This window comes from Triticum dicoccoides, chromosome 3B (assembly GCF_002162155.2).
Source record: "Triticum dicoccoides isolate Atlit2015 ecotype Zavitan chromosome 3B, WEW_v2.0, whole genome shotgun sequence".
Lineage (NCBI taxonomy): Eukaryota > Viridiplantae > Streptophyta > Magnoliopsida > Poales > Poaceae > Triticum > Triticum dicoccoides.
Window position 1 is genome coordinate 79,904,987 of NC_041385.1, and position 18,729 is coordinate 79,923,715.

The 18,729-nt window shown below is 46.7% G+C and overlaps 1 pseudogene; it reads right to left on the minus strand.

Moving 5' to 3' along the window:
• Positions 1 to 5,914: 5,914 nt before the first annotated feature.
• LOC119280855 lies at positions 5,915 to 7,981 on the minus strand (annotated as a pseudogene).
• Positions 7,982 to 18,729: the final 10,748 nt, after the last annotated feature.

An 18,729-nucleotide genomic window follows, 5' to 3' on the forward strand; every position in this document is an offset into this window, starting at 1 on the left:
ATGTGTTGTATAAGTTGAAGATACGAGCTGATCGTCGCCTTCTCAACTTGATTCGTCATTTGTCTCTCTCCCATTTCCCTTTGTCTTTGAGTAGAGCTGAGCGGGTAGGAAGAAAGGAGTCGATTGGGGTTTCAATCTTTGTATTTGCAATGAAGAAGATGGTAGTCAACGATAATGCGATGAGTGGCCTCAGATCCATCTTTGTCTCGTTTGCCCTATCTTCATCTAGAGATTTTCTGATTTTGAGGTTTTCATTCAGTGACCCTTTGTTTATCCTAGTTACACCTCCACCCCCAACATGCAACTAGGCCGCCTTTTGTGTCCGAGTTGCAAGTCCATACCTCGATATACAACTAAGGTCGATTCATTTTTTTGTCTTAGTTGTAAATGCACCCTCTCGACATGCAACTTGGGTCTGACCCTTTTGTCCCAGTTGCAACTCCACGTCCGACATGCAACTGCGAGCTCGCCTTTTTTTCTATCCTAATTGCAAGTCCCCACCCTCGACATGCAACATTTTTTGGTGGGGCAACCATTTTTGTCAATAGTTGCAAGTTCACCCTTTTTGTCGTAGCTGCAAAACAACTCTAGTTAGACAACACAGCCCTAACCATTTTCCCTGAATTGCAAGTTCATCTTTGATGCCCATTTTTGTCCCCATTTGCAACTCCACCTTCAACATGCAATCGAGTGGCTGCTTTGTTTTTATCCCACTTGCAAGTCCATCATCGATATGCAACTGCGCCTGACCCATTTTTCCCATTTTGCAAGCCCACCCTCGACACGTAACTGAGCCTCGACATTTTTTTTGTCTGAGTTGCAAATCTGCTGTCGACTCACAACTAGGCCCCGTTTTTTTCTAGTTGCAAGTCCACCCTCAACTCGCAACTGGAACCAAGCTTTTTTTGTCCAGTTGCAATCACACCCATGACTTGTAACTAGGACCTGACTTTTTTTGTCCCGGTCGCAATTCCACCCTCAACTCGCAACTGGGGGTCCAAGCTTTTTGTCCCAGTTGCAAGTCCACCCTCAAGTTGCAACTGCGGCTCGACCTTTTTTCCCAATTGCAATTCCACTCTCGACTCGCAACTGGGACCCAACATTTTTTGTCCTGATTTCAAGTCCACCCTCGACTTGCAACTTGGGTCCCACCTTCTTTTTCCTAGTTGGGAGTCCACCTTCAATTAGCATTGCTATATTGCTTGTGAGCGGTCACAAACCGAATGGTTGCAAACAATACAACTTACTGTTGGATCAAAGAAACCACGGCAGAAGCAAATGCGAAGAACTGGAATGAACAGGGAACTATACAGATGAACTCGCTAACCCTAGCATGGATCTATGGTGCGGAAAGGGGAAAACTTACTGCGATGGATCTGCTGCGGAGGGGCGCCGCTGTTTTCTGGTCAAGTTCAGGTCGATGCAGCGGCCTAGGTCGACGGAGACGAGATGCCCTGCTGCGGCGGCGGCGGAGCTCCAGTGACAGACGGGGGCGAGAGGAAGAAGATGCGAAAAGGGAAGAATGAGGAAGACCTAGTCGTGTCTATTTATAAGGAAGGGCCACTAAAAGAGCGCGAAAAACGAGGAGGCCGAAAATATAAGTTATACAACTACAAGGACGCCTCGATTTTTGGGATGGTCATCAAGACAAAGATCCGTTGGGATGCATTGGATAAAATGTGCTTTTATGACAGGTGACGTCATGGCGGGTTACCACGAATTCAGAGGATGACGTCATGGCGGGTTACAAAAATTTCATAAGGGCAGAAGATTTTTCCTTAAGTGTCAAAGATTGACATGAACCAGTTCAAATCAATCTGGGGCCTAATGTTGGGGATATAACTATTGGTATGAACCGTCCAGGAGGGGCCGGGTTATACTTGCAAATATTCTTGAAGCCCAAGATCCAGGATATAGATGGCGGTTTAGTTAAGGGCCCAAGGCCCAGAGGCGACTTAAGGCCCGTAGTGATAAACCGCCATGTATGCGTGACTTGTATTGTAAGGCAAGAATAGTTAAGAGACCGAGCCGGACACTGGTTATGAGCCGGCCGAGACTCTATGAGCCGCAGGGCGTCGACCTCTGTATATAAAGGGGCGACCCGGCGGCGGTTCAGGACAAGTAACATCAACTCGAGAGCTAGGTCAAGTGATTCGCTCCCTGGTTATCGGACATAAGCAATCTCACTCAAAACTGGATCGTAGGCTTTTACCTTCACCGTAAGGGGCCGAACTAGTATAAACCTCGTGTCCTTTGTTCCGATTAACCCCTTTAAGCTTCATAGTTGCGATGGCTCCACGACTAAGTCCTTTCACTAGGACATCTGCCGTGACAATTCCACGACAATCGGTATGATTATATCTTGAGGGGGAGTGTGTGATATTAATATTGTACATGTACAAAAATGAGCAAGGGGAATAAATGGCACAGGGTGTCCAGGGTGAGACACAACACATTACTTGTTGGATTATTAAGAATCGGGAAGAAAACTGTACCAGAAACCACCACTAAAGTAGCAATAAGATGATTGTCAGTATCACTACACCTCCCACTATGCCTAACACAATCAAAATATGTCGTCCTGCATGTAGTTGACATGTAACCCAAGGAACAATATGATGTAAAAAGTCAATTCCGCATCTCATACTTAACTCACCGTTCAAAGCCTTGAAGAATCGATACCGATAACTGTATATAGCTGAGGGGGTTATTGCCCCCCAGCCCAACACAAATTCCCGAAGGATATGTCACATCAGCAAGCAGTTCACTAGCAGCCTTGTCGAATGCTTTGCACTGGGTGAAATATGATGTTACTTTCAGCAAACCTAAGATTGCACACATCATAGTAGATAGAATCACTCTTCCTAAATGTGCACACAACCCGGGCATCCTGGAAGGCCTGAGTGAGACATCTCTTGCAGTCATAGGCCTCTGTGTCACCATGACATCTTTCTAGAGCATATGTTCTGTCCTGGCTAGAACCAACCATCTACTTGTAGAACAAAGAGGGGAAGGAGGCGGCTGCCTCAGGCAGCGTGGCGGACAGCTCTTCAAGGTTTTGCTAGTACTTGCTGGGCGCAGTGTAGTTTCCACCATCACAACGGTAAGCCCAGTAAGTCAGACTGTGACTGTGGTAATAAGGAGATTCAGTGCAGCCATGACATGCGCCGCTGTCTTGATGGCTGTGATGGTGTGGCCTGAAAAAAGTAGATGAGTGCCAAGTTAGTGCCATATGAATGCAGCCTGGCGATGCTCGGGTCAAATCGAATGGGGCAAAATGATGAGGAGGTCGATGGCTATTTATAGGTGCGGTGGCCGGAGAGCACGTGAATGTGGGCAACCTGGGCGCAGTCGTGCTTGGGGTCGTGCGCGATGTGGGCAGTTGCGAGAGAGAGGTGGGGGACGGACATGACATGCAGGCCCCACATGTCAGTTGGGCCTTTTTTTTCTTTTCTGTTTCCATTTTTCTTATTTTTTCTTTTTCCGTCTTCTTTGTAAATTCAAATAGAGTTTGAGTTTGATTTTTTTTCAAATAGAGAACATTTTCTAAATTCCAAATGGAATATTTGTGAATGTTCAATTTTTTTGTTTGGGCATTTTGGACATATAATGCATGCACTTATATTTTCTTTTAAAATTTGAATTTGGTTTCAAAACCAAATATGTTTCAAATTCATTTTAGAAAGTGGGCAGAAGTTCAACATGTCATTTGGACTTATGGAAATAATATTCCCTGCCAATAAAATACATGACCATTTTTTGAATAATTCCCTTTGATTTGGATTGGCTACAAAATAAATCCAACTCAAATATTTTGGGGAAAAACTAATAGGGCTTTGAATATTACTTGGGACTTATTAGGGATAGCCTTATGCCCAATAATATTTCAAAAGGTTTGGTTCCTACCATAGACTGGGATGTGATATTTCCAGTGAAGGTTTTGTAATAGCATAGTCTAAGAAAAAATTAATCATTGGTTATCTTTAAGTAAGCTAAGCCGCACATTTAATAGTTGCAGTACTTACGCAAGCACACATCTCATTACTTTTGAAAAGGGGAGTACCCCGGGCTCTACATTACAAAATATACACACATGACTAACAGACAAGAGACAAGATAACACAAGCACGAGCGGTCTAACCCGAGATTACATAGTTCACCCGTGTAATGTACGAGTGGCTCCCTCCCTCCCTCCCTCTCTCTCTCTCTCTCTCTCTCTCTCTCTCTCTCTCTCTCTCAGCATCGACGCTTACAACAAATTTGACTATGACATTGACATGCTACAATAGTTCTTCAACTTATTCATACTAATTTCATTAGTCCACTCCGATCCATTGCATGTGAAGGATGTATCACTATGTGATGCTAGCGAAGTTATTTCGGGGTGCTAATTTATCCCTACTAAAATTCCAACAAGTTAGCACATCCACCAATCTTCTCACATGTATTATATTAGCACAAATCCTTACACACCATGATGTCGCGAAGCCCTCAATTTTTATTGTAGAATGTTAAGAATTACCATAAATATATGAAGTAAGGCACCCATATATTTTATTATCAAGATAAAAATAATTTATAAAAGTTGCATGTCAATTTTTGTACCAAGATAGGGACAATATTTCAGAACTGATATTCATATGTGGTGGGTGTGCTAGCCTGTTGTACATGGTGAAAATCTTTCAAACAAACTATTAAATCTCAATGAAATCATATGCATAACTCACCGTCATTGTTTGATACACATACATGCATTAGTGAACAAATACACAAGATATAAAGCAAATTAATATATGACATACTAAAAGCTCCCCAAGTCAAAATTACGTGCTCTAAAAACAGCCCCAAGCAGTCATGCGTCACAATTAATTCGGCTACATGTACCACTGCGGGCATCATCACCACGCAATTGTGCACCAGCTCCAACTTGATCAGAAAGCAAAACCTTCATCTATATTGTCCACCGAAAGGTAGCTCTATAGGGCACAACCTTGACTTAAACATCATCTCAATATAATTGTGAAGACAATGTGAGATCTGGTCATAGTCTAAAATACGTGCACACATGAACTATCAAAGGCCATTCTATAAAAATATTAGCATTGCTATATTGCTTGTGAGCGGTCACAAACCGAATGGTTGCGAACAATACAACTTTCTTTAGTCTGAATGTCAAATCATGATAGTTGAATCAGAAACAGATCAGCACATCCTTGTTTTAACACTGCCATTCACTATGAGAGCCAGAACCAGATCAGCGCACCAGTGTCTTGTGTTTTCCCACTGTTGTTATCGCTGCAACATGATGAAGATGAGTATTTTGAATATCAGTATTTGACTAATTTATCTATAAATACACAAGAACTGAAAAGTAAGTGTGAGTTCTCTGAAAAACACTACACAAAATAGACACAATACTGCTACATTCCCTCGCGGGTGAATCCACTGCACATTCGAATGAAAAACATACGTTGCATGGTATCTGCGGGAGCGACGCGGGGGCCAGGCGTGTTTTCTCCGAGAAACTTCTACCCACTTGTAATTTGAAGTGCTCCTTCAAGTTTTAGCACATCTTAGTGTTATTTTTTTTTTAATATTATTGCTTCAGAATTATTCACCGGTATTGTGTACTGCTTATGCTACACTCACCATTTTATTGTCAAAATAGACGTGTGTGGCACAGCTATTATATTTAGTTATTTACCCGTAAAGTATTTGACTGCCCATCTTATGAATTGCCTCACTATCTTGCTTTCTGTCCTTCGCATGATTTAGAACCGGTGCTATTCTTCTTATACCATATAACATATAACATATTCGTACAGAAAATATTAATCAACATATATCTTCTCCATCAATAGTGAACATGCTCGGGTAAAAAATAAACAGGCACAAAAGTACAAAACTATCCGATGAGTATCAGATGCCAAAACACATGTAAAAAGACATGATTCATGGGTATCATAATTATATTGCATGATAAAAAAAACTATTCTTGCATATGACTTTATCATCACTAATATTATACTGCAAAATGGACGGCCGCAGCAACACTCGTCTTTAATGATCTAGTATTATCAAAACTCAAGACAACAAAACAGAGGAACATGTGAACGCTTTTGAGACTGGACTTCTTATAGCAGCAAAGCATGCTAGTTCCCGGTTGATCGCCGGGGCAACGCGTGAACATAGAGCGGACCGTCCATTTTAAGGGTGAGCATTGAACGATACCCCACCGTGGAATCGCGCTCCCACATCTCAAACCTGAAGAGGTAGAGAAGAGCGGCTGCAAATATCTTCATCTGCCTGTACGCGAACTCCTTTCCTAAGCAGATCCGAGGCCCCGCCTAAGTTGAACAAGAAGACAAAAATACATACACGTGAATTCTGGATCAAGTCGTAGTTTATTGGTCCTTGAAAATATAGATGATTTATTTACCTGGAAAGCGGTGAACTTGTAGGGGCTCTCCGGGACGAACAAGCCATCGTCGTCGAGCCACCTCTCTGGCCTGAACTCCTCGGCGTCGTCGTCCCACAGGAACTTCATCCTGCCAATCGCGTACGGCAGGTAGTTCACCATGTCCTCTCTCCTCACGGCATGCCCGTCCGGCAACGTGTCATCCGAGAAGCAGCACTTGACATCCTGCGATGCAACAACCCATAATCACTTCCCTGGTCGTGACACAAATGGAAACGCAAATGCGGATGATCGGGGTCAACGAACTCACGGTGGGCACCGCCGGGTACAGCCGGAGGGTCTCCGTGAGCGCGGCGTGGAGGTAGTGCATGCTGCCGATGGCGTCTTCGGTCAGGCACGCTGTGAACTCTTGCACGCCGCCCACGTCCTGGTGGTCGCCGGTGGTGGCCTCCCGCACCTCCCTCGCGATCTTGTCCTGGATGCGCTGGTCTCTGCACAGCACGTAGAGGAACCACGACAGCGTCCCCGCCGTGTTGTCGCGGCCGGCGATCATGAAGTTGAGTATGATGTCCCGCAGGTACTTATTGTCGAAGCAGCCGGGGTCTTTCTCCCTCTCCAGCAGGAACCTCGACAGTATGTCCTGTTTCTTGGCCTGCCAAATCAACAAATGTCACAAATTTGCTGCCAATCAATCTCACGTTGCAAGAGGAATTAAAGTTTACGTTGAATTCTTGTCCATCTCTGCCCATCTGCTCGATCTTCTTGTCGATGACAGCGTACACGAAGTCATTGATGGTGCGCACCGACCGCTTCATGGTCGCCTCCGACAAGACGTTGAGGAGCCTCTTGGCCTTCCAGAGCGGGTCCAAGAAGCGGTACAGCACCTGCTCGCTGGCGTCGTCGAACGCCCTGGCGAACGCCGCGCCCTCCTGGTTGGAGTTGGACAGCGAGCCCAGGTTAACCCCGAACCCAATGGTGAAAATCGAGTCCAGCGTCGACCGCATGAACAGATCTTCCATGCTCAACCTCTCCCCGGCAGCCGCGGCGGCGGCCACGATGCCCGCGAGCTGGGCAGCCATGTCGAGGAACACGCCACTGCTGTAGTCGCGGAGCATTCGGGTGCTGAACTCGAAGCTGGCGACCTTCCGCTGGTGACGCCACTTGGTGCCGTCGACGTTGAAGATCCCGTCGCCGAGGAGGTCCTCCATCATGCCATGGGTCATCGTCCCCTTGCCGTAGTTGGCGAAGTTGGTCCGGAGGATGTACTCGACGTTGGCCGGGTCGACGGTGTGGACGGAGCTGCAGGTCAGGGTGAGCATGCGGAAGGTGCGGTACCTGCGGGAGAGCTCCGTCATGTACTCCGGCAGCCGGCCCCAATTGAGCAGCTGGTGGAGCATGGTGCCGGCAACGGGCGGGTAGCTCCGGCGCCTCCTGCCGAGCAGGCCGAGGCGCATCATGTACAGGCCGGCTAGGATCAGGACCAGCAACGACAGCGCGACCTGCAGCAATGGCAACGGTGAATCCATGGCCTGTGAAACGGTGCTGGGTGGGTCACGTAGTATGGTGCTGGATCAGTGCGCCCTCTGTGGATTATTGAGGAAGGCATATTGTTGTCGTTATTTATAGTACAAGAGTATAGATTGAACGACGTAATACGTCATCTATGAGGTCACCCACACTCGTACTATTTGGTAACTGTCCATTACTATTTACGATCCAAGGGTCTGGACTGAATGAGCTAACAGGTCATCTATGATGTCACCAGCACTCATATTTGGTAACTATCCATTATTTCTCATCCAAGGGTCTGGATTGAATGAGGTAATATGCCATCTATGAGGTTACCCGCACTCATATTTGGTAAGTGTAAGAAAAATAGGAAACACCAGAATTGGAAAGTAAAATATATTCCTACCATATAGAGATTGCTGGGGTAAAAGGAATACAACTGTATTCTTCTATACAAATATGTCATGAGTTGCCCATGGATCTCATTTAAAAAAAGCTATTGCATTCCTAATTAAGATGATTCATGCCATTAAATGTCATGATTTATATTAAGATATCATGAGATCACATATCTTGACACGGATCCGGCTTGCCTGCTGCCTCCCTATGCTCCCATCCGTGCTCCCATTTCATCCTACGGCTGTTTTCCCCCCTTTTTTCCTTCCTAATGTAATCACCCCCCTGATTTTAACGGGGTGGGCCTGGGCCTTATTTTGTTTCAATCAAATCAAGCTACGTACGCGGGAGCACAGACGGGCACACGCCCGGGGCGCAGGCAAGTTTCAGAAAATCGGAACAGATTCATTCTTTCCATGATATATTAAATGGGTGCAATTTTTTTGCATATATATGGTCAACTACACCAACAAATTTCAAAAAATAAAGAAAGTATGGTGTCATGCTGGGTAGCAAACTTTGTCCATTTGGTTAAGTTCTGAGTTTGAAACTTTTTTTTGTTATTTTCGTATATTTTATAGTTGTCCACTAATTTTATTTGATGTGACTGCATCTAATTTCTTTTGAAATTTAAAATTTTATGCAAGATTAATGTACCTCTTTTAATCATGTGGAGGCAACATGGGCGACATTGGTCAAAGTGATTTGGGAAGGTCCGAGGATGGTATTTCATCTTTTTTGAGTGTGCATAAAATGCAACAATGTGTTGTTTTAAAAATATTAAAAAAGACACCAACTTTTGGAAATACTAACATTGGCTCTAATTTTGTACTTAGATCCACCTCCATATCATGGATAATTCATGATGATTAGTAAAAAGTACAAACAGATAAAAAATAATTGTAATGAATATGAACTAGAAGATGTTGGTAGAAAACAAAAGTTTTTTCACAATTCTTCAAACTCGACGTCCCTAGGTTTGTCCTTCATACGTTGGCATTTGAGTTTTCCTCTGAATCGCATATTCAAGAATCACAACAGTTATAACACAGAATATAAAGTTTTAATTACAAAGCTGAAAATAAATTACACAATTATTATTGCCTCTAGAGCATATTCCCAGCAACGACGTCATCTTCGTGGAACAAAAGCCTAACCCTAATAAACCTGCCTTTAAAGTTGCAACATACTACACCCACATGAGTTGTTGGGTTTTGTCCTAAAGAGGAAGGGTGATTTAACACAGAAGCAAAGTACGTCTCCTAGTTGAGAACCAAGGTTAAATCAAACCAGTAGGAATCACCAAGCTAATGAGGTCAATAACACACAAACAAACAAAAAAAACTTGCACCCAACTTGACAAGGGGGTTGTTAAGCCCTTGTGTCTTAATAGTTACACAATCAAAAGAAAATAGATAGATATATAATGGTGTAGAAAATATGAAAGACAATTTATGTTGAAGCTCCCGCTCGTCCACGCCGCCACCCCGCGGTGGTCGGGCGGGCCTCTTCTTCCCCGGCTCTCCTCAGCTCCGCCCCTCCTTGCAGCCACCCGCGTGGGCCGCCGGATGAAACCTGGTTGCCCTGGGTGGCAGCGGGGGCATTCTCCTCCCCGTCTATTTCTGACGGCACGGGGTGCTGCGGGTCCAACGGGGCTCGGCACTGTGTTGTAGGGTGGAACCCTAGGTGAAGATCTTTCACGAATTGGAGGGGGAATCCCCAAGAACAAGATGAACACACGAGGGAAAACAAGAGGAACACTCAAGAACAAATCCAAATCACACATCCACTAGACCAACAAACACACAAGATCCACAAGGTACATGAACAATCAAAGGGAAATAAGATACATGGTAGAGTTCATCCCAAATCCTATGAAGGAGGTGAGGGCTTGATGATCCTATGATGGGGATCCTTCCCCAAGGAGGAGGTCTTGATGTTTGGTCACTCCAAGAGGAGGTCTTGATCTCCTAGTGGAGTGGATCCATGGAGCAAAGCTCACAAATGTCTATCAAATCCTTTGCCTTTCTTCCAAATGACCTAGGAGGTGTCCTTATATAGTCTAGGGGCGACACAATGCAAGAAGAGAGGGGTACAAGGCCAAAAAGTCCATCAACGTGCGGCTGGGCGAAGGGGGCCGGGCACCCGGGCAACTTCGGTCGGGCACTCGAACGGCTCAGGGGCCGGCTGGCATGTGGCCGGGCACCCGGGGGCCCAAGTCCCGGGAACCCGGGGTGGCGCCGGAGAGGGCCGGGCGAGGCGGCCGGGCACCCGGGGGCCCAAGTCCCGGGCACCCGGGGGTGGCGCTGGAGATGGCCCAGGGTAGGCCGGGCACCCGGGGTGGGCTGGCGAGGCCCAGGTGATAGTCCGGGCACCCGGGGCCTTGGGGCCGGGCACCCAGGGCTGGCTGGGGCGCCGCCGAGGCTGTGGCCGGGCACCCGGGGCCTTGGCAGCCGGGCACCCGGGGAGTCCAGGGGCTGCGGCCTCTTCTTCTCCTCGGTCTTCTCTCCTCTTCCTTCTCCTTCCTCCGTGCGTCTCCGGGTGAACTTGGTGTTTCCCTCCGTGCTTCCTCGTGACGATCTCCCAAGTACCTAAGAATGCACAATGTATCCATTTGAGGCAGAACCCGACTCTCGTGTGAATCCGAATGAAACTCAAAGAGGAAAGAGTTCACCTCGGTTCCGACGTCGCATGCGTGAGCTCTCATCGTAGGTCCTCTCCATGCTTGCGGTGGCGGTGTGACATCCACGGGGATGGTTGAGGGATGCTCCGCATCATCTCCCCCCCTTGGGAGAGATCCGTCCACGGATCGTGATCTTCATCACCATGGGGAAGAAAAGGCGTTGCCGTGTAGAAGTGGACAACCACTCGTCATGTTGAAGCTCGAAATGGTCACTCTCCAATGTCGCACCGTCTTGTGATTCCTTCAAAAGGAATGAGTAGAACAAACACTTCGAAAAACAAATGCGGTTAGCATTAGAGCAAAACCAAGCATTCAAGAGGTGAGTAACCAAACAATTGTCGTCATCAAGTATAGCATATGGTGTGACAAGGGATTGTGGCATGGCATGTAAGCATATAAACTGAGCGCATGGAGAAGCATCATGGAAAAAATCATGCAAGGGTGAGGTAAAGGTGCTAATATGTGGGACAAGTGAACAAGCATCTACCTCAATGTCATAGCAAGCATGCATAAGACTCTCAATGAACGGTCTATGGTAGGCATAAGAGTCATTCACAACACCCAAGAAGATGATATGACTAAACACATGGGGTAAGTGCAAGACAATCCGATCATAATGTGCACATGGTATAGTGAAAATAGTGTGGCACTCAACACAATAGAAAGAGCAATTGTTCATCATGTGTGAGGCAATCAAGGCAAGCATGTAGCAATCAATGGGACATGGCATATGTGAAGGAAAGACATTGTTGCAACCCAACATGTGATAGGAGCAAGTAATCCAAGAATTGGATGCAACATGAGAAAGCATAGAAATCAAGTCATGCAAACTAGTGGAGCGAAGATGCAACACACTAGAGGAAATCATGGCAATCATGTCATGTGAGAAAAGAGTAGGCATAGGCAATGCACATGGCATATCACAAGCACGATTGCAAAGCAAGATATCATCATAGGAATGGAGCACATAGCAAACATGGCAATAACAAGCAATATCTCCACCAAGCTTGCAAATACACATACAAGTAGTAGAGTCAATCATCATGTGTAATGCAAAGCATGGGTCACAAATGCATGGCAAAGGCATAGGAATGAGCATATCATGCAAAGTGAACATGGCAATATGGGCATAAAGTGAGAAGTGGTAAATAACCCATAACCAAGTGAGAGCCATGTAGAAGAAATGCGCGAAGTCATTGTGCGAAGAGAGCGGTGGGAAAGACACTCCATGGGATCCCAAGTCATCGTTGCTCTCGAGAGCTCGTTTTGTCAACTCATGGGATTGCGAGGTTGACAAGTATTCATGGGTACCTACACAAAAGAAACACAAACCAAAGAAATTGTGCGCGTGGTAAATGTACACATCATCCATCATGATGTGTATGTGCACATGTGAGTTATCACAAGATAAGCATCGCTCAAAGAAATTTGATGCATGGTATAAGAACATGTCATCCATCATGAAAGAATAGTTATTGTGTATGACACGATGGGGATGCAAATTTAGCATAGAAGTATATGGCACATCAATAGCATGTTTATTCATGGGAAGCATATTGTGCACACAAGTATTGGGATCATGCAAAGGATAGGATTGATCAAAATCTCCTAAAATGTATGAGGAAACTATGGGGGTCTCCTCATGAGCAATAGCGGAAACATCATATGGAGAAAATGGAGATCATCCAAAACAATGCATATCCAAAGCTAGGTGGTCATGGCACGGCATATGAGATAAATGATGCAAATGGAGCATATCCATATTATCACAAGAAAAACAAATGCCAATAACCATGGACTTGTCATCTATGCCATATGTGCAAATTGGGTTTATTTTAATGGCATATGCATAGTCACTACGATGAGATTGCAAATATGACATATGATGGATCTCATGCATAGCATATGACAAGTCAAGCGGATTATCAAACATGATGTGACCTAAAGAATTGTCACAAGAAATTCTATGTAACATGGCATCACAACTAATAGACTCCACATGAGAATCATCGTACTCATCATCAATGGGAAAATCATCGCATGGGGAAATCATACTAGCATGAAGCATGGTAATAGGTGGATCAACATCATGCAAGCAATCAATGTCAAGAACGTCCACTAGTGGGACAAGAGCATCACCTTCACCTATGTTACCTTTCTCGTTCCACTCAAGTGGTGTAGGTGAGGTGTGAAAGAGCAAAGCATGGTCAACGTCATCATCGTGATGGAACCATGTGGGAGGTGCATCATAGTTCACTATGGCCATCGTCTTGTCCATAGGAAGGACGAAGTCATCGAGGATTGGCGCGTCATCATAAATGGGACCTAGCACCAAATGAGAAGACACAATAGAGGTAGAGGTCAAGTTGTTAGCAATCAAAATGGCCTCACATTCCCTATCAACTACCTCACTCTCTCTATGTGGTGGTGGCTCACTCACTCCCTCAAGGTAGGTGCACTCAATGTCACATATGGTGGAGTCACTCAAATCACTCAAGTGGTGGTGTTGATGGCTCTCCTCACATGGGAATTGGGGAAACTCGTCATATATGGGGCTAGTGGTGAAGTCACTCTCACTCTCAATATGGTGGCACAAGTCACTCAAGTCATCATACGTTGCCGTGGTTGAAGGGAAAATCCCATGCTCAACCATCTCGTCATCGTCACCATGGATGAAGGCCGAAGATGGCACATCATCGCTCTCCTCCATGGCCGAAGGGAAAATCCCATGCTCGATCATCTCGTCATTGTCACCGTGGAGGAAGGTCGAAAGTAGGCGTACTCGTCGGAGGTAGGCGAAGATGCCATACGTCCAAAGGCGAAGATGCCTTGATGACACTTGGCGAAGATGCCGAAGTGGTCGTAGTAGTCGTAGATCCGTCTTGGTGGTGCTTGTCTCGCGGTCTTCTCTTGTGCTCATGACGTTTGGCCGTAGCTTGATGTAGAGATTTTTGGGACTTGTAGGTGTACGTATCGCGAGCATCTTCATCTTGATGGTGTTGTAGTGCTTGAGCTCGATGACGTTCCGAAGATTGGCCACTTGAGCGCTGTCGCCTTGAAGATGACAAAGGGGAAGAAGACTTGCAGTTGGCCATCATGTCTCATACTTGATCCCTTTGTTCGGCCAACTTGGTGTCGAGGTAGTCTCTTGTCCGTGCTTCAAGTTGATGAATGTCGGCGGTGAGTCGCTCAATGCCTCGCGTTGCTCGTTGTAGTCTGAAGATAGGCATTTTGTTAATGTAGTTGTTCATGCCATCGTTGTCGTGGAAGACCGGAGATGAAATGCCTTGCCTATCCATCACAAGACTCGAGTAGAGGTGAGTAGGAAATGAGATAAACAATACCAAGTTACCTTTTCCCAAAGTTGAGGATGTATCCCGTTTCACTCAATGTGAGATGAAAGAATAGTGGAATTGGTACCGGACTTGTTCACTCACACCTATCAAGTAAAGCTTATAGTGGAGCTCGGTGAGGATAGTGGCACAAAAATTTGATGCAAAATGTTAGCAAGATTCAATAATGTTGGAAAAGATTCACAAATTCGCAAGTGAAACAAGTAGACCAATAGCAATGGGTGGCACACGGAAACACACACATGGATAGATAAATGGGGTCGTGCAACCAAGGAATGAGCACAAAATGTGGAAATCACAGAAAATGCTCGTGTTGCACAACTCAAGAGAGACGCTAGCACGATTGCTCAATAGGCGGATACGACACTTGTGCACAACCTATAAGATGCAAATGTATGAGCTTTCAATCCCAAGTATGCTATGTGTATGATGTTCCCGGTGTTCTACTCAAGATGATCCAAGATGATAGGATATGACAATCTTATGTGCAATGGGGTATGATGCTATGGCTCTTGCTCACGAGCTCTTTGCTCTTTTTTTTGCTTAAAAGCTTATTCTCTTTCTTTTTTTTGATATGGCCACTTATGCAAAATGCACAAACCAAGATAGCAATTGTGTATATGCGGGAACGATCTTGTGACGCAAGGGATGGTATGATGATACCAAGATGACACCAATATGATATGGTATGTATGCAATGGAAGGTACGGATCACTAATGTGCACAAGTAACGTTGCCGGCAATACTCAAATGGCTAGTCTCGATAGGCAAGTGACGCAAAATGGGCTAGGGGGTTAACAATGTAATGGAAAGAATGTACAATGATGGGATACCATGATACCAATGTGATATGGAGGTTACCGTTCTTGCTTACGGTTAGGTTGTCAAAATGGTGAAGTGGTCGATGTCGATGACGACCTCGTGGCGATGATGAGTGGCGGTGTTCTTGATGTAGATACCAATATGATGTAGACCCGTCCCTAAGTAGCCGAAACACCTTAGGAAACGGTAAAAAACCGCGAACTCAAAATCTCAAGGAAAATGTCAAATGGTGATAGCGGAATGCGTTGGTAGTTCCGGAGTTAGCAATGCGGAAATGGTGGTGGTGGTTGATGACGAAGCAACCGTCCCTAAGTAGCCGAAACACCTTAGGAGACTCAAGTCACCACTCAAGCTACCACAAATGCTATATGGATCAAAAACGGGTTAGGTTGCGGAAAGCGATGGTGGTTTTGCTTATGATATGGTGGATGGCCTATGCAAAGATGCAAAAATGCCAAATTTTTTATGGAGTCAAATGGTGATGGAACCTATCTAGATGGATGGGGGATGTCAATAGCTACTCAACGAGCTAAAGAACATGAAAATCGGACTCCGGGAGCAAAAGTTATGGCCGAAAACGTAAAGTGTACGCGGGCTGATTCGGGGGGTGCGGGTGCCCGGGGTGGGCAGGGGCAAATAGCCCGGGGGTGCGGGCACCCGGGGTTTGGGGTGCGGGCACCCGGGGTGGTCAGCGGGGGGTGCACGGGGGTCCGGGTGCCCGGGGTTTGAGGTCTGGGTGCCCGGGGTTGACGGATTTGGGCGGAAATTCATGGGAAGATGCAAGAAATTGGTGGATTTTGTGGAGGGAAAGGTGGAGATGGATGGGGGAATGCTAGATCCACTTGAAACCAAGCAAATCCATGGATCAAATCCAACAAAATCTCATCAAACCAACAAATCAAAAAAAAATTGGGGCTATTTTTGATGGGGAATTTTTGAAATTGGGGGAAAACACACAAAATTAGGCTAGAAAACAAGATGGGGGGCTCCAATTTTGTGAGAAACCATGGCTCATGATACCAAGATGTTGTGGGGTGGAACCCTAGGTGAAGATCTTTCACGAATTGGAGGGGGAATCCCCAAGAACAAGATGAACACAAGAGGGAAAACAAGAGGAACACTCAAGAACAAGTCGAAATCACACATCCACTAGACCAACAAACACACAAGATCCACAAGGTACATGAACAATCAAAGGGAAATAAGATACATGGTAGAGTTCATCCCAAATCCTATGAAGGAGATGAGGGCTTGATGATTCTATGATGGGGATCCTTCCCCAAGGAGGAGGTCTTGATGTTTGGTCGCTCCAAGAGGAGGTCTTGATCTCCTAGTGGAGTAGATCCATGGAGCAAAGCTCACAAATGTCTATCAAATCCTTTGCCTTCCTTCCAAATGACCTAGGAGGTGTCCTTATATAGTCTAGGGGCGACACAATGCAAGAAGAGAGGGGTACAAGGCCAAAAAGGCCATCAACATGTGGCTGGGCGAAGGGGGCCGGGCACCCGGGCAACTTCGGCCAGGCACCCGGGCAACTTCGGCCGGGCACCCGGACGGCTCAGGGGCCGTCTGGCATGTGGTCGGGCACCCGGGGGCCCAAGTCCTGGGCACCAGGGGTGGCGTTGGAGAGGGCCGGGCGAGGCGGCCGGGCACCCGGGGGCCCAAGTCCCGGGCACCCGGGGGTGGCGCTGGAGATGGCCCAGGGCAGGCTGGGCACCCGGGGTGGGCTGGCGAGGCCCGGGTGACAGGCCGGGCACCCGGGGCCTTGGGGCCGGGCACCCAGGGCTGGCTGGGGCGCCGCCGAGGCTGTGGCCGGGCACCCGGGGCCTTGGCAGCCGGGCACCCGGGGAGTCCAGGGGCTGCGGCCTCTTCTTCTCCTCGGTCTTCTCTCCTCTTCCTTCTCCTTCCTCCGTGCGTCTCCGGGTGAACTTGGTGTTTCCCTCCGTGCTTCCTCGTGACGATCTCCCAAGTACCTAAGAATGCACAATGTATCCATTTGAGGCAGAACCCGACTCTCGTGTGAATCCAAATGAAACTCAAAGAGGAAAGAGTTCACCTCGGTTCCGACGTCGCGTGCGTGAGCTCTCGTTGTAGGTCCTCTTCATGCTTGCGGTGGAGGTGTGACATCCATGGGGTGGTTGAGGGATGCTCCGCATCACACTATGTGCAGGGCGCGACAGCGAGGCTACGGGTCGCGACACTGATGGCGTGTCCGCTCATTGGTGCCGCGGCGGCTATGCGGTGGAGGCGGGGCTTCGTCAATCGGGTGGATTATGCAGGACGGCCCCGATCCGATCTCGCCGGATTTGGTTGCCCGCATTGACTCCAACCAAGCCCGTGTAGGAAGATTTCTGTCTATTTAATTTTCTGAACTACATTAGATTTTGGCCCAGGCAGAACTTAAAGTAGTCCTCAGCCATGGCCGCTAGAGACATCTGAATCGCTCGTTTCTAGCGAGCCAGGCTGAGTTGAGCCATATCAAGCGCATAGGAGTGGGTTTGGTAGGACGAGAGGATCTAGAGGATGTGAGTAGTATATATGTGGTTTCTTCTCCTACCTACATAAGCTCCTTCTCTAATCTCCTTTCTTTCGTCCCTTCAAATTTACATGGCGGTGTTTCAATTTGAGGTAAGCTCTACACGAAAAAGTTGCACATCGATATTATGTTTTTATTCAGGTGATTGGTTTGTAGTTTCTCGAACGTAAATGTTCAATTTTGTGTTAATGTTTGGAGCTACTTTAGACAAATTTTCGCAAATTAATCGCACACGGTCGACATGTCGAAATTTCCTTTGACTAGTAGCTTCATCTCTTAGTTTTACATGACTTTCTTGTTGCACATTTTCTATTTCGACATCGTAGACTCTACGAGTAGATCTACATCTTCTTCATGGAATTATACATGCATATGTGCCATCCGTTTTAATGAAACTCCTTAATCTCTTTTGCCTAGTCCCTTCTAAATTTTCCTCTCGGCCTCCTCGCTGGTGTCCGACTACACTACTGTCGCTGGCGTCGTTCTTTTCGGCCTCCTCTCCCTCGTCCTACTACACTACATTTATCGCGGGTATCGTTCCTTTCAGCATCCACCACCTCGTCCTCCCACACTCATGCCGCCATGGTGCACGCACTGTATTTCTCTCCCTGGCCTCTGCCTTAGCGTCCTCCTATTTGTGTCTTCCCATGGACTTTCTCCGCGGCGGTGACACTAGCAGCTGGTTCGTCGCGCCACCGGCAAGATCACTCGTGGCATCGAATACGGCGTCACGGACACTTCCCACCGCAGTCGCCGAGGCATTCTGTTCTCACTAATCATTGTCAACCTTGCCAGCTGGACGCCATGTTGTACCTGGAGCCGTCGCTAGCGTCACCTGGTCGACCTCCTCACCTGTGGCCTACAATGACGCTGCCATCGCGAGCACACTGCCAAGGAACTCTACTGTAACTCTATGTGTCATGCGTAGCTGTTAACTCTTAATCACGTTGCATGTATGCAACCAAATACCAGACACTTGCATCAGTCCAGCCAATGAATGCAAACAAACGCC